Raw genomic sequence first — 16,414 nt, 5'->3', positions numbered from 1 at the left:
GGGCCAGAATGCACCTAGGTTAAAAGCAGAGAGCATTCTGGGCCAGTGTGCTGCACCTAGGATAAAAGCAGAGAACATTCTGGGCCAGAATGCACCTAGGTTAAAAGCAGAGAACATTCTGGGCCAGTGTGCTCCACCTAGATTAAAAGCAGAGAACATTCTGGGCCAGAATGCACCTAGGTTAAAAGCAGAGAACATTCTGGGCCAGTTTGCTGCACCTAGGTTAAAAGCAGAGAACATTCTGGGCCAGTGTGCTGCACCTAGGTTAAAAGCAGAGAACATTCTGGGCCAGTTTGCTGCACCTAGGTTAAAAGCAGAGAACATTCTGGGCCAGTGTGCTGCACCTAGATTAAAAGCAGAGAACATTCTGAGCCAGTGTGCTGCACCTAGGATAAAAGCAGAGAACATTCTGGGCCAGAATGCACCTAGGATAAAAGCAGAGAACATTCTGGGCCAGAATGCACCTAGGATAAAAGCAGAGAACATTCTGGGCCAGAATGCACCTAGGTTAAAAGCAGAGAACATTCTGGGCCAGAATGCACCTAGGATAAAAGCAGAGAACATTCTGGGCCAGAATGCACCTAGGATAAAAGCAGAGAACATTCTGGGCCAGAAGCACCTAGGTTAAAAGTAGAGAACATTCTGGGCCAGAATGTACCTAGATTAAAAGCAGAGAGCATTCTGGGCCAGTGTGTTGCACCTAGGTTAAAAGCAGAGAACATTCTGGGCCAGAATGCACCTAGGTTAAAAGCAGAGAACATTCTGGGCCAGTGTGCTGCACCTAGGTTAAAAGCAGAGAACATTCTGGGCCAGAATGCACCTAGGTTAAAAGCAGAGAACATTCTGGGCCAGAATGCACCTAGGTTAAAAGCAGAGAACATTCTGGGCCAGAATGTACCTAGGTTAAAAGCAGAGAACATTCTGTGCCAGTGTGCTGCACCTAGGTTAAAAGCAGAGAACATTCTGGGCCAGTGTGTTGCACCTAGGTTAAAAGCAGAGAACATTCTGGGCCAGAATGCACCTAGGTTAAAAGCAGAGAACATTCTGGGCCAGTGTGCTGCACCTAGGTTAAAAGCAGAGAACATTCTGGGCCAGTGTGCTGCACCTAGGTTAAAAGCAGAGAACATTCTGGGCCAGAATGCCCTTAGGTTAAGAGCAGAGAACATTCTTGGCTAGAATGCACCTAGGTTAAAAGCAGAGAACATTCTGGGCCAGAATGCACCTAGGTTAAAAGCAGAGAACATTCTGGGCCAGTGTGCAAGCAGAGAACATTCTGGGCCAGTGTGCAAGCAGAGAACATTCTGGGCCAGAATGCACCTAGGTTAAAAGCAGAGAACATTCTGGGCCAGAATGCACCTAGGTTAAAAGCAGAGAACATTCTGGGCCAGTTTGCTGCACCTAGGTTAAAAGCAGAGAACATTCTGGGCCAGTGTGCTGCACCTAGATTAAAAGCAGAGAACATTCTGAGCCAGTGTGCTGCACCTAGGATAAAAGCAGAGAACATTCTGGGCCAGAATGCACCTAGGATAAAAGCAGAGAACATTCTGGGCCAGAAGCACCTAGGATAAAAGCAGAGAACATTCTGGGCCAGAATGCACCTAGGATAAAAGCAGAGAACATTCTGGGCCAGAAGCACCTAGGTTAAAAGTAGAGAACATTCTGGGCCAGAATGTACCTAGATTAAAAGCAGAGAACATTCTGGGCCAGAATGCACCTAGGATAAAAGCAGAGAACATTCTGGGCCAGAAGCACCTAGGTTAAAAGCAGAGAACATTCTGGGCCAGAATGCACCTAGGTTAAAAGCAGAGAACATTCTGGGCCAGAATGCACCTAGGTTAAAAGCAGAGAACATTCTGGGCCAGTGTGTTGCACCTAGGTTAAAAGCAGAGAACATTCTGGGCCAGTGTGCTGCACCTAGGTTAAAAGCAGAGAACATTCTGGGCCAGAATGCACCTAGGTTAAAAGCAGAGAACATTCTGGGCCAGTGTGCAAGCAGAGAACATTCTGGGCCAGTGTGCAAGCAGAGAACATTCTGGGCCAGAATGCACCTAGGTTAAAAGCAGAGAACATTCTGGGCCAGAAGCACCTAGGTTAAAAGCAGAGAACATTCTGGGCCAGTGTGCTGCACCTAGGTTAAAAGCAGAGAACATTCTGGGCCAGAATGCACCTAGGATAAAAGCAGAGAACATTCTGGGCCAGAAGCACCTAGGTTAAAAGCAGAGAACATTCTGGGCCAGTGTGCTGCACCCTACTCTTGGAGAAGTCACACATTCAAACACTTTGACGTCAATGAAAAACCAACTGACACTCTCTACTGAAATGTTTCTTTTATTTCAGAAATATACTTTCTATCTGCTAAAAGCATAGTCTGTGGAGAGTCTGGGTAAACCAGCCCTGTAGAGTAGGATTGACGGTTGAAGGTTTTTGGATTACAGATCGTGAGGTACAGACAATGCCTTGCAGTTTCACATTAGGTGTGTAAACCATCTGTGTAAATCAGATATTGGAGTAGAGACAGAGTGACACACAATAACAGAACAGACTCAACAATATATCAAAACAACTACCCACTCCTCCAACCCTTTCTCCCTCTCCCCATGTCTCCCTCTCTCCATGTCTCCCTCTCCCCATCTCCCCATGTCTCCCTCTCCCCGTGTCTCCCTCTCTCCATGTCTCCCTCTCTCCATGTCTCCCTCTCCCCATGTCTCCCTCTCTCCATGTCTCCCTCTCCCCATCTCTCCATGTCTCCCTCTCCCCATGTCTCCCTCTCTCCATGTCTCCCTCTCTCCATGTCTCCATCTCCCCATGTCTCCATCTCCCCATGTCTCCCTCTCCCCATGTCTCCCTCTCTCCATGTCTCCATCTCTCCATGTCTCCATCTCTCCATGTCTCCCTCTCCCCATGTCTCCCTCTCTCCATGTCTCCCTCTCTCCATGTCTCCCTCTCTCCATGTCTCCCTCTCCCCATGTCTCCCTCTCTCCATGTCTCCCTCTCTCCATGTCTCCCTCTCTCCATGTCTCCATCTCCCCATGTCTCCATCTCCCCATGTCTCCATCTCCCCATGTCTCCATCTCCCCATGTCTCCATCTCCCCATGTCTCCATCTCTCCATGTCTCCCTCTCACCATCTCTCATGTCTTCATCTCCCCATGTCTCCCTCTCCCCATGTCTCCCTCTCTCCATGTCTCCCTCTCCCCATGTCTCCCTCTCTCCATGTCTCCCTCTCCCCATCTCTCCATGTCTCCCTCTCCCCATGTCTCCATCTCTCCATGTCTCCCTCTCTCCATGTCTCCCTCTCTCCATGTCTCCATCTCCCCATGTCTCCCTCTCTCCATGTCTCCCTCTCTCCATGTCTCCATCTCCCCATGTCTCCCTCTCTCCATGTCTCCCTCTCTCCATGTCTCCATCTCTCCATGTCTCCATCTCTCCATGTCTCCCTCTCCCCATCTCTCCATGTCTCCATCTCCCCATGTCTCCCTCTCCCCATGTCTCCCTCTCTCCATGTCTCCCTCTCCCCATCTCTCCATGTCTCCCTCTCCCCATGTCTCCCTCTCTCCATGTCTCCCTCTCTCCATGTCTCCATCTCCCCATGTCTCCCTCTCCCCATGTCTCCCTCTCCCCATGTCTCCCTCTCCCCATGTCTCCCTCTCTCCATGTCTCCCTCTCCCCATGTCTCCCTCTCTCCATGTCTCCCTCTCCCCATGTCTCCCTCTCTCCATGTCTCCCTCTCCCCATCTCTCCATGTCTCCCTCTCCCCATGTCTCCCTCTCCCCATGTCTCCCTCTCTCCATGTCTCCCTCTCTCCATGTCTCCATCTCCCCATGTCTCCCTCTCTCCATGTCTCCATCTCTCCATGTCTCCATCTCTCCATGTCTCCCTCTCCCCATCTCTCCATGTCTCCATCTCCCCATGTCTCCCTCTCCCCATGTCTCCCTCTCCCCATGTCTCCCTCTCTCCATGTCTCCCTCTCTCCATGTCTCCCTCTATCCATGTCTCCATCTCCCCATGTCTCCCTCTCTCCATGTCTCCCTCTCTCCATGTCTCCATGTCTCCATCTCTCCATCTCTCCCTCTCTCCATGTCTCCCTCTCTCCATGTCTCCATCTCTCCATGTCTCCCTCTCTCCATGTCTCCCTCTCTCCATGTCTCCATCTCTCCATGTCTCCCTCTCTCCATGTCTCCATCTCCCCATGTCTCCATCTCTCCCTCTCCCCATCTCTCCATCTCCCCATGTCTCCATCTCTCCATGTCTCCATCTCCCCATGTCTCCATCTCCCCATGTCTCCATCTCCCCATGTCTCCATCTCCCCATGTCTCCCTCTCCCCATCTCTCCATCTCCCCATCTCTCCATGTCTCCATCTCCCCATCTCTCCATCTCTCCCTCTCTCCATCTCCTCTCCTTTATTCTAATCAAGGCCACTGTTTTTAACGAGTACACAGCACATAAGAGTTATTTTCTCCACACAGCCACACTGGTTGCATCCGAAATGGCACCCTATTCCCTATGTAGTGCACTACTTTTAGCCAAGGCCCATAGGACTCTGTTCAAATGTAGTGGACCATATAGAGAATAGGGTACCATTTGGAACAGACAGACAGTTGTTTTCTCCACACGCAACAGAGTAATGTGACTCAGTGTGCTCCTGATGGAGGAAAGGGAAGGTAGATCCATGTTGCCATGGAAACATCTCTCTTGTTGCTACGTCTCGGAACTCGAGGCTCCATTCTATCACCACTTCAACGTTCTGTCGCCTACTGAAGAGTCTAGAGGCCTGACACAAGCCCAGAACCCTTGTCCTTAAAGTGAAATCTGTAATAAACCATTTTTAAAATGTCAAACACATGTTTTTTTTATTTTTATGGTATGCTTGTGTACTTTGAGGTATTTGCCACCCACACAGGCCTATGGAAACAGTATAAAATACATTCAGTAGATATTCTGTGACATTTCAAACTCATTGAGGCTCATAATCTATGGTGTAAAGAGAGGAATCAGACAGTAGGATAGTCTGGTCAAGAGATTTGAACCGTGTCCCAAATGGCAAAATATTCCCTATATAGTGTACTACTTTATACCAGAGCACTATGGGTCCTGATCAAAAGCAGTGCACTATGTAGGGAATAGGGTGCCAGCCCTGGACTAAAGTTGTGCACTATGTAGGGAATAGGGTGCCAGCCCTGATTGAAAGTAGTGCACCCTATAGGGAATATGGTGCCAGCCCTGGTCTAAAGTTGTGCACTATGTAGGAAATAGGGTGCCAGCCCTGGACTAAAATTGTGCACTATGTAGGGAATAGGGTGCCAGCCCTGATCGAAAGTAGTGCACCCTATAGGGAATATGGTGCCAGCCCTGGTCTAAAGTTGTGCACTATGTAGGGAATAGGGTGCCAGCCCTGATCTAAAGTAGTGCACTATGTAGGGAATAGGGTGCCAGCCCTGATCTAAAGTAGTGCACTATGTAGGGAATAGGGTGCCATTTGTGCAAGTTGATGTTTATTGTCATGAATCTTTCCCTGGAGGCAGAACTGAGCAATTTCCAGCAAGATAGTCCAGCTGCAAAGTAAAAATTAGCTATATTGTACAAATTCATGAAAACAAAAATGAGCTTTTTAGTCTTAATTTAAGGTTTGGGTCAGACATTGGGGTTAGCAGTGTGGTTAAGGTTAGGGTCAGACATTGGGGTTAGCAGTGTGGTTAAGGTTAGGGTGAGACATTAGGGTTAGCAGTGTGGTTAAGGTTAGGGTGAGACATTGGGGTTAGCAGTGTGGTTAAGGTTAGGGTCAGACATTGGGGTTAGCAGTGTGGTTAAGGTTATCGTTAAGGTTTGGGTCAGACATTAGGGTTAGCAGTGTGGTTAAGGTTAGGGTCAGACATTAGGGTTAGCAGTGTGGTTAAGGTTATCGTTAAGGTTTGGGACAGACATTAGGGTTAGCAGTGTGGTTAAGGTTAGGGTGAGACATTAGGGTTAGCAGTGTGGTTACGGTTAGGGTGAGACATTAGGGTTAGCAGTGTGGTTAAGGTTAGGGTCAGACATTAGGGTTAGCAGTGTGGTTAAGGTTAGGGTGAGACATTGGGGTTAGCAGTGTGGTTAAGGTTTGGGTCAGACATTAGGGTTAGCAGTGTGGTTAAGGTTTGGGTCAGACATTGGGGTTAGCAGTGTGGTTACGGTTAGGGTGAGACATTAGGGTTAGCAGTGTGGTTAAGGTTAGGGTGAGACATTGGGGTTAGCAGTGTGGTTAAGGTTTGGGTCAGACATTAGGGTTAGCAGTGTGGTTAAGGTTTGGGTCAGACATTGGGGTTAGCAGTGTGGTTACGGTTAGGGTGAGACATTAGGGTTAGCAGTGTGGTTAAGGTTAGGGTCAGACATTAGGGTTAGCAGTGTGGTTAAGGTTAGGGTGAGACATTGGGGTTAGCAGTGTGGTTAAGGTTTGGGTCAGACATTAGGGTTAGCAGTGTGGTTAAGGTTAGGGTGAGACATTAGGGTTAGCAGTGTGGTTAAGGTTATCGTTAAGGTTTGGGTCAGACATTAGGGTTAGCAGTGAGGTTAAGGTTATCGTTAAGGTTTGGGTCCAAAATCAGATGTGATGACTTTGTGGCTGTGCTAGCTAGTGAGCGCTCTGCGGAGCTCCCTCCAGAACAACATTCATGACAATAAATGCCAACCTGCATGACGGAGACTTTTTCTGTTTGCAGTCCTCACTTGATAAGACATTTTGATGAAACGACAGATAAAAAAACACAACCTCAGAAAAGAGCAGAGACACTGTTGAGGCAAAACCACACGAGGGCAGCAGAGATAAAGACATGGTCGATTTCACAATGACAAAACGTCAAGAACACCTTCCATGACGTAGACTGACCAGGTGAATCCAGGTGAAAGCTATGATGTCACTTGTTAAATCCACTTCCATCAGTGTAGATGAAGGGGAGGGTTAAAGAAGGATTTTTAAGCCTTGAGACAACCCTGGCATGGATTGTTGTATGTTTTGCCATTCAGAGGGTGAATGGGCAAGACTTATGTGTCTTTGTACGGGGTGTGGTAGTAGGTGCCAGGCGCAACGGTTTGTGTCAAGAACTGCAACGCTGCTGGGTTTTCCACACTCAACAGTTTCATGTGTGTATCAAGCATGGTCCACCACCCAATGGACATCGAGCCAACTGGACAACCGTGGGAAGCATTTGAGAGTCAACATGGGCCAGCATCCCTGTGGAACGCTTTCAACACCTTGTAGAGTCAACATGGGCCAGCATCCCTGTGGAACGCTATCAACACCTTGTAGAGTCAACATGGGCCAGCATCCCTGTGGAACCCTTTCAACACCTTGTAGAGTCAACATGGGCCAGCATCCCTGTGGAACCCTTTCAACACCTTGTAGAGTCAACATGGGCCAGCATCCCTGTGGAACCCTTTCAACACCTTGTAGAGTCAACATGGGCCAGCATCCCTGTGGAACACTTTCAACACCTTGTAGAGTCCATGTCCCAATGAATTGAGGCTGTTCTGAAGGGAGGTTTAGTATACTAATGTCTAGTATACTCAGTATAGTTGTTAGTAGACTAAGGGCTTTGTAGACAGACCATGATAGTTGTTAGTAGACTAAGGGCTTTGTAGACAGACCATGATAGGTAGTGGTTAGTAGACTAGGGGCTTTAGACAGACCATGATAGGTAGTTGTTAGTAGACTAAGGGCTTTGTAGACAGACCATGATAGGTAGTTGTTAGTAGACTAAGGGCTTTGTAGACAGACCATGGTAGTTGTTAGTAGACTAATGCTAATTCTGACTCTCTCTCTCCTTCCTTAGTTTCTCTCTCCCTATCTGTCATGATTGTCCCAAGGAAGCTGACTTCACAAGTTCCCATCATTCCCTTGTGATGTCACTAGCATGCCGTCCTCCTCTTGTCCTCCCCCACCCCACCTCCTCTGCTGCTGTCCTCCTCTTGTCCTCCCCGCCCCACCTCCTCTGCTGCTGTCCTCCTCTTGTCCTCCCCCACCCCACCTCCTCTGCTGCTGTCCTCCTCTTGTCCTCCCCCGCCCCACCTCCTCTGCTGCTGTCCTCCTCTTGTCCTCCCCGCCCCACCTCCTCTGCTGCTGTCCTCCTCTTGTCCTCCCCCACCTCACCTCCTCTGCTGCTGTCCTCCTCTTGTCCTCCCCCACCCCACCTCCGCTGCTGCTGTCCTCCTCTTGTCCCCCACCCACCCCCTCTGCTGCTGTCCTCCTCTTGTCCTCCCCTGCGCCTCCCCACCTCGTCTTGTCCTCCCCGCCCCACCTCCTCTGCTGCTGTCCTCCTCTTGTCCTCCCCGTCCCACCTCCTCTGCTGCTGTCCTCCTCTTGTCCTCCCCCGTCCCACCTCCTCTGCTGCTGTCCTCCTCTTGTCCTCCCCCGCCCCACCTCCTCTGCTGCTGTCCTCCTCTTGTCCTCCCCCGTCCCACTTCCTCTGCTGCTGTCCTCCTCTTGTCCTCCTCCACCCCACCCCCTCTGCTGCTGTCCTCCTCTTGTCCTCCCCCACCCCACCCCCTCTGCTGCTTTCCTCCTCTTGTCCTCCCCCACCCCCTCTGCTGCTGTCCTCCTCTTGTCCTCCCCCACCCCACCTCCTCTGCTGCTGTCCTCCTCTTGTCCTCCCCCGCCCCACCTCCTCTGCTGCTGTCCTCCTCTTGTCCTCCCCTGCCCCGCCCCACCTCCTCTGCTGCTGTCCTCCTCTTGTCCTCCCCACCCCACCTCCTCTGCTGCTGTCCTCCTCTTGTCCTCCCTTGCCCCGCCCCACCTCCTCTGCTGCTGTCCTCCTCTTGTCCTCCCCCGCCCCACCTCCTCTGCTGCTGTCCTCCTCTTGTCCTCCCCTGCCCCGCCCCACCTCCTCTGCTGCTGTCCTCCTCTTGTCCTCCCCCGTCCCACCTCCTCTGCTGCTGTCCTCCTCTTGTCCTCCCCTGCCCCACCCCACCTCCTCTGCTGCTGTCCTCCTCTTGTGTGTGTCCCCCCTCCACTCCATCTCCCGCCCCCATCTGCAGTGACATCAACAGGCCTCTCTTTGTTTGGGCAGAAAGACGGCGCAGGAGTCTGTTTTCAGGAGGAATAAAGACTGGCTAGTGGCGGCGGCCTGACAGAGAGGGATGGAGGCCTAGAGAGAACAAATGAGGCAGGGGATACTGTGCCCTCAAAGAGCACCCTATTCTTATAAGGCTCTGGTCTAAAGTACTGCACTATATAGGGAATGGGGTGCCATTGGGCTCTGGACTGAAGTACTGCATTATATAGGGAATAGAGTGATATTGGGCTCTGGTCTAAAGTAGTGCATTATATAGGGAATAGTGTGCCATTGACTGTTGGGCTCTGGTCTTAAGTAGTGCACTATATAGGGAATAGTGTGCCATTGACTGTTGGGCTCTGGACTAAAGTAGTGCACTATATAGGGAATAGCGTGCCATTGACTGTTGGGCTCTGGTCTAAAGTAGTGCATTATATAGGGAATAGTGTGCCATTGACTGTTGGGCTCTGGACTAAAGTAGTGCACTATATAGGGAATAGCGTGCCATTGACTGTTGGGCTCTGGTCTAAAGTAGTGCACTATATAGGGAATAGCGTGCCATTTGGTACACTGTCTCTTTAAGTGGAATCTTTGTCACTTCAAGGTGGAGGGAGCAGGTATTTCCTGAATATCCTGATTCCTCTCCAACCATGGAGTCAGTCACAGGATCAGCAGATGTCCTCTGTCAACCTGTATAGGAATGCTCTTTCACTTTGATTGATTACAGTTGATTACAGGGTACAGGTTATTATAATTATGTGTGGGGTGTAGTTGTTGTTGTTGTGTGTGTGTGTGTGTGTGTGTGGGGGGGGGGTAGAGGGGGGGGGGGGGATACCTAGACAGTTGTACAACTGAATGCCTTCAACTGAAATTTGTCTTCCGGATTTAACCCAACCCCTCTGACACACACACACACACACACACACACACACACACACACACACACACACACACACACACATACACACACACACACACACACAGAAGAGAATGTGTCCTTATTTCCTCTGAGAGAGAAACTGATTCAGAGGAGAGGCTTGTACTGTATTATACATGAGGACATGACATCACACAACATCCCATTAGTGGAGACGAGTCAAGAGCAAGAGAGCGTAATGTGTGTGTGTGTGTGTGTGTGTGTGTGTGTGTGTGTGTGTGTGTGTGTGTGTGTGTGTGTGGCAGGGGGGGGGGAATAGGAAATAGAGTGCTTAGTGGAATCCCTTAGGATCTCCACTTTGTCTTAATATGACCCTGAGAGAATGTCATTACGGTAAGTGCTGTGAGTCATCATCATCATCACAACCTTCATCGTCATTCCTATAATCATCATCATCATCATCACCACCTTCATCGTCCTTCCTTTAATCATCATCATCATCATCATCACCACCTTCATCGTCATTCTTATAGTCATCATCATTATCATCATCATCACCACCTTCATCGTCATTCCTAAATCATCATCACCATCTTCATCGTCATTCCTATCATCATCATCATCACCACCTTCATCGTCATTCCTAAATCATCATCATCATCACCATTTTCATGGTCATTCCTATAGTCATCATCATCATCATCTCCACCTTCATCGTCATTCATATAGTCATCATCATCATCATCATCACCGCCCGCATCTTCATTCCTATAGTCATCATCATCTTCATAACCACCTTCATCTTCATTCATATAGTCATCATCATCATCGCCTTCATCTTCATTCCTATAGTCATCATCATCATCATCACCACCTTCATCTTCATTCCTATAGTCATCACCATCATCACCACCTTCATCTTCATTCCTATAGTCATCATCATCATCATCATAACCACCTTCATCTTCATTCCTATAGTCATCCTTGTCATCATCATCATCATCACCAGCTGCAGAATCTGCGGCAAATGCAATTGACTGGGCATGATTTGGAAAGGCACACACCTGTCTATATGTCCCACAGTTGACTGGGCATGGTTTGGAAAGGCACACACCTGTCTATATGTCCCACAGTTGACTGGGCATGGTTTGGAAAGGCACACACCTGTCTATATGTCCCACAGTTGACTGGGCATGATTTGGAAAGGCACACACCTGTCTATATGTCCCACAGTTGACTGGGCATGGTTTGGAAAGGCACACACCTGTCTATATGTCCCACAGTTGACTGGGCATGATTTGGAAAGGCACACACCTGTCTATATGTCCCACAGTTGACTGGGCATGATTTGGAAAGGCACACACCTGTCTATATGTCCCACAGTTGACTGGGCATGGTTTGGAAAGGCACACACCTGTCTATATGTCCCACAGTTGACTGGGCATGATTTGGAAAGGCACACACCTGTCTATATGTCCCACAGTTGACTGGGCATGGTTTGGAAAGGCACACACCTGTCTATATGTCCCACAGTTGACTGGGCATGGTTTGGAAAGGCACACACCTGTCTATATGTCCCACAGTTGACTGGGCATGGTTTGGAAAGGCACACACCTGTCTATATGTCCCACAGTTGACTGGGCATGGTTTGGAAAGGCACACACCTGTCTATATGTCCCACAGTTGACTGGGCATGATTTGGAAAGGCACACACCTGTCTATATGTCCCACAGTTGACTGGGCATGGTTTGGAAAGGCACACACCTGTCTATATGTCCCACAGTTGACTGGGCATGATTTGGAAAGGCACACACCTGTCTATATGTCCCACAGTTGACTGGGCATGGTTTGGAAAGGCACACACCTGTCTATATGTCCCACAGTTGACTGGGCATGATTTGGAAAGGCACACACCTGTCTATATGTCCCACAGTTGACTGGGCATGGTTTGGAAAGGCATACACCTGTCTATATGTCCCACAGTTGACTGGGCATGGTTTGGAAAGGCACACACCTGTCTATATGTCCCACAGTTGACTGGGCATGGTTTGGAAAGGCACACACCTGTCTATATGTCCCACAGTTGACTGGGCATGGTTTGGAAAGGCACACACCTGTCTATATGTCCCACAGTTGACAGTGCACGTCAGAACAAAAACCAAGCCATGAGGTGGAAGGAATTGTGCGTAGAGCTCCGAGACAGGATTGTGTCGAGGCACAGATCTGGGGAAGGGTACCAAAAATATCTGCAGCGTTGAAGGTCCCCAAGAACACAGTGGCGTCCATCATTCTTCAATGGAAGAAGTTTGGAACCACCAAGCTGGCCCCTCGGCCAAACTGAGCAATCTGGGGAGAAGGGCCTTGGTCAGAGAGGTGACCAAGAACCCGATGGTCACTCCGACAGACCTCCAGAGTTCCTCTGTGGAGATGGGAGAACATTCCAGAAGGACAACAATCTCTGCAGCACTCCATCAATCAGGCCTTTATGTTAGAGTGGCGAGATGGAAGCCACTCCTCAGTGAAAGGCACATGACAGCCCGCTTGGAGTTTGCCAAAAGGGACCTAAAGACTCAGACCATGGGAAACAAGATTCTCTGGTCTGATGAAACCAAGATTGAACTCTTTGGCCTGAATTCCATCCCTACAGTGAAGCATGGTGATGGCAGCATCATACTGTGGGGATGTTTTTCAGCAGCAGGGACTGGGAGACTAGTCAGGATCGGGCAAAGATGAAGGGAGCAAAGTACAGAGATTGTCACGCCCTGGCCATAGAGAGGATTTTATTCTCTATTTTGGTTAGGCCAGGGTGTGACTAGGGTGGGCATTCTAGTTTCTTAATTTCTATGTTTTCTATTTCTTTGTTTTTTGGCGAGTGCGGTTCTCAATCAGAGGCAGCTGTCTATCGTTGTCTCTGATTGAGAATCATGGGCAGCCTTTTTCCCACCTATGTTTTGTGGGTAGTTATTTTCTGTTTAGTGTCTGCACCTGACAGGACTGTTTCGTTTTTTCACTCTTTGTTATTTTGTTTGAGTGTTTGGAGTAATACATTTATCATGAACACTTACCACGCTGCACCTTGGTCCATGCCTTCTGACGAGAGACGCGACAGAGAGATCCTTGATGAAAACCTGCTCCAGAGCGCTCAGGTCCTCAGACTGGGGAGAAGGTTCAACTTCCAACAGGACAATGACCCTAAGCGCACAACCAAGACAACACAGGAGTGGCTTCGGAACAAGTCTCTGCATGTTCTTGAGTGGCCCAGCCAGAGCCCGGACTTGAACCCGATCAACATCTCTGGGGAGAACTGAAAGTAGCTGTGCAGCGACGCTCCCCATCCAACCTGACAGAGCTTGAGAGGATCTGCAGAGAAGAATGGAAAAAACTCCCCAAATACTGGTGTGCCAAGATGGTAGTGTCATACCCAAGAAGACTCGAGGCTGTAATCACTACCAAATGTGCTTCATCAATGTACTGAGTAAAGGGTCTGAATAGTTAAGTAAATGTGATATTTCTGTTTTATTTTTTATACATTTCTACACATTTCTAAAAAACGTTTTTTGCTTTGTCATTATGGGGTATTGTGTGAGGATTGATGAGTGGAAAAACAAACATTTGAATCCATTTTAGAATAAGTCTGTAAAGTAACAAAATGTGGAAAAAGTCAAGGGGCCTGATTACATTACGAATGCACTGTATATATGGTCTATGTCAATGAGGTTTTCTCTCTGTCTATCTCTCTATAATCTGTCATAGATCCTGACTCTCCATCTATCTCTCTATAATCTGTCATAGATCCTGACTCGCCATCTATCTCTCTATAATCTGTCATAGATCCTGACACTCCATCTATCCCTCTATAATCTGTCATAGATACTGACTCTCCATCTATCTCTCTATAATCTGTCATAGATACTGACTCTCCATCTATCTCTCTATAATCTGTCATAGATACTGACTCTCCATCTATCCCTCTATAATCTGTCAATAATCTGTCATAGATACTGACTCCATCTATCTCTCTATAATGTGTCATAGATCCTGACACTCCATCTATCCCTCTATAATCTGTCAATAATCTGTCATAGATACTGACTCTCCATCTATCTCTCTATAATCTGTCATAGATCCTGACACTCCATATATCCCTCTATAATCTGTCATAGATACTGACTCTCCATCTATCTCTCTATAATCTGTCATAGATACTGACTCTCCATCTATCTCTCTATAATCTGTCATAGATACTGACTCTCCATCTATCCCTCTATAATCTGTCAATAATCTGTCATAGATACTGACTCCATCTATCTCACTATAATGTGTCATAGATACTGACTCTCCATCTATCTCTCTATAATCTGTCATAGATCCTGACATTACATCTATCTCTCTATAATCTGTCATAGATACTGACTCTCCATCTATCTCTCTATAATCTGTCATAGATACTGACTCTCCATCTATCCCTCTATAATCTGTCATAGATACTGACTCTCCATCTATCTCTCTATAATCTGTCATAGATCCTGACACTCCATCTATCTCTCTATAATCTGTCATAGATACTGACTCTCCATCTATCTCTCTATAATCTGTCATAGATACTGACTCTCCATCTATCTCTCTATAATCTGTCATAGATCCTGACACTCCATATAAATATGTTATAGATCCTGACTCTCCATCTATCTCTCTATAATCTGTTATAGATACGGACTCTCCATATAAATCTATTATAGATACTGACTCTCCATCTATCCCTCTATAATCTGTCATAGATACTGACTCCATCTATCTCTCTATAATGTGTCATAGATCCTGACACTCCATCTATCCCTCTATAATCTGTCAATAATCTGTCATAGATACTGACTCTCCATCTATCTCTCTATAATCTGTCATAGATCCTGACACTCCATATATCCCTCTATAATCTGTCATAGATACTGACTCTCCATCTATCTCTCTATAATCTGTCATAGATACTGACTCTCCATCTATCTCTCTATAATCTGTCATAGATACTGACTCTCCATCTATCCCTCTATAATCTGTCAATAATCTGTCATAGATACTGACTCCATCTATCTCACTATAATGTGTCATAGATACTGACTCTCCATCTATCTCTCTATAATCTGTCATAGATCCTGACACTACATCTATCTCTCTATAATCTGTCATAGATACTGACTCTCCATCTATCTCTCTATAATCTGTCATAGATACTGACTCTCCATCTATCCCTCTATAATCTGTCATATATACTGACTCTCCATCTATCTCTCTATAATCTGTCATAGATCCTGACACTCCATCTATCTCTCTATAATCTGTCATAGATACTGACTCTCCATCTATCTCTCTATAATCTGTCATAGATACTGACTCTCCATCTATCTCTCTATAATCTGTCATAGATCCTGACACTCCATATAAATATGTTATAGATCCTGACTCTCCATCTATCTCTCTATAATCTGTTATAGATACTGACTCTCCATATAAATCTATTATAGATACTGACTCTCCATCTATCCCTCTATAATCTGTCATAGATACTGACTCCATCTATCCCTCTATAATCTGTCATAGATACTGACTCTCCATCTATCCCTCTATAATGTGTCATAGATACTGACTCTCCATATAAATCTCACCTGCCAATAAACAGTGCAGTAACACACCAGTATATATCTGTATGATGAGAAATGAAGGACCATATGTTAAAGTACTCCCCAAACAGACCAAGAGCTGTGTCTGACACCCTGTGTGTGAAAGTGTCCCCACAACACTTGTCTGTGACAGGTCATTCGGCCTCTGACTGGAGAGAATAGAGAGAGCGAGAGAGAAGGAGAGAGCGATGTCTTTATTCTTTTGGAACATTTGTGAGTGTAATGTACCCTGTAAATGTATTATTGTTTATTTCACTTTTGTTTATCTATTTACTTGCTTTGGCAATGTAAACATATGTTTCCCATGCCAATAAAGCCCCTTAAATTGAAAAATAAATTGGATTGAGAAGTTGAAGTTGCTTACCACCCGGGATACAACGGGTTAAAGCCTGACTCCGCAGGCACAACGCACCCCTCCCTATTCTACCTCTCTCTCCCTCTTGTCGTTCCATTTTTACTGTGTGTGCTCAGGGGGTTTCTTTGCCATCTGCGAGCACCGCGCTCATGTGTTTGTGTGTTCAGCCTTATGCACACACAATAAACTTTTTTTTTTACCGGGACACCAGATAGAATTTCAAAGACACCTGCACCGAAAACAATATTCGGAACATTTCTTCCGGACATAATCCTGAACTGCTCAGGAGATCATTTTTTTCGTTTGTGGCTTTTAGTGCCCCTTTTCAACGATTTCTGTTTCATTCGAAACAGGAGCTCGGAAACATGTTGAGGAGAGGAGGTATTTATTTTGAAAGGTTTCCGAAGTTGGGACGCCAATGATGCGCGATGCAAGAGGTAAGGGGGAGGAAAGGGGTTTCGGGAAACCGCCCAGTGGTTTGGTAGAC

At 47.1% G+C, this 16,414-nt stretch overlaps 1 protein-coding gene across 2 annotated transcripts in view; it reads left to right on the top strand.

Moving 5' to 3' along the window:
• The first annotated feature begins 15,991 nt into the window (after positions 1 to 15,991).
• The window catches only part of LOC110538842 (epsin-3-like), a 68,032-nt gene continuing 67,609 nt past the window's right edge, over positions 15,992 to 16,414 (top strand). The window contains exon 1 of one of the 2 annotated variants that reach the window (XM_036941980.1): positions 15,992 to 16,364. The gene's annotated coding sequence lies outside the window, so the exon portion shown is untranslated. The remainder of the gene's footprint in view (positions 16,365 to 16,414) is intronic. The other variant, XM_036941981.1, reaches the window with a different exon arrangement.

The sequence above is a fragment of the Oncorhynchus mykiss genome, chromosome 13 (genome assembly GCF_013265735.2).
Source record: "Oncorhynchus mykiss isolate Arlee chromosome 13, USDA_OmykA_1.1, whole genome shotgun sequence".
Lineage (NCBI taxonomy): Eukaryota > Metazoa > Chordata > Actinopteri > Salmoniformes > Salmonidae > Oncorhynchus > Oncorhynchus mykiss.
Note: the sequence above shows the minus strand (reverse complement) of the source record. Positions and strands in the feature narration are given on the sequence as shown.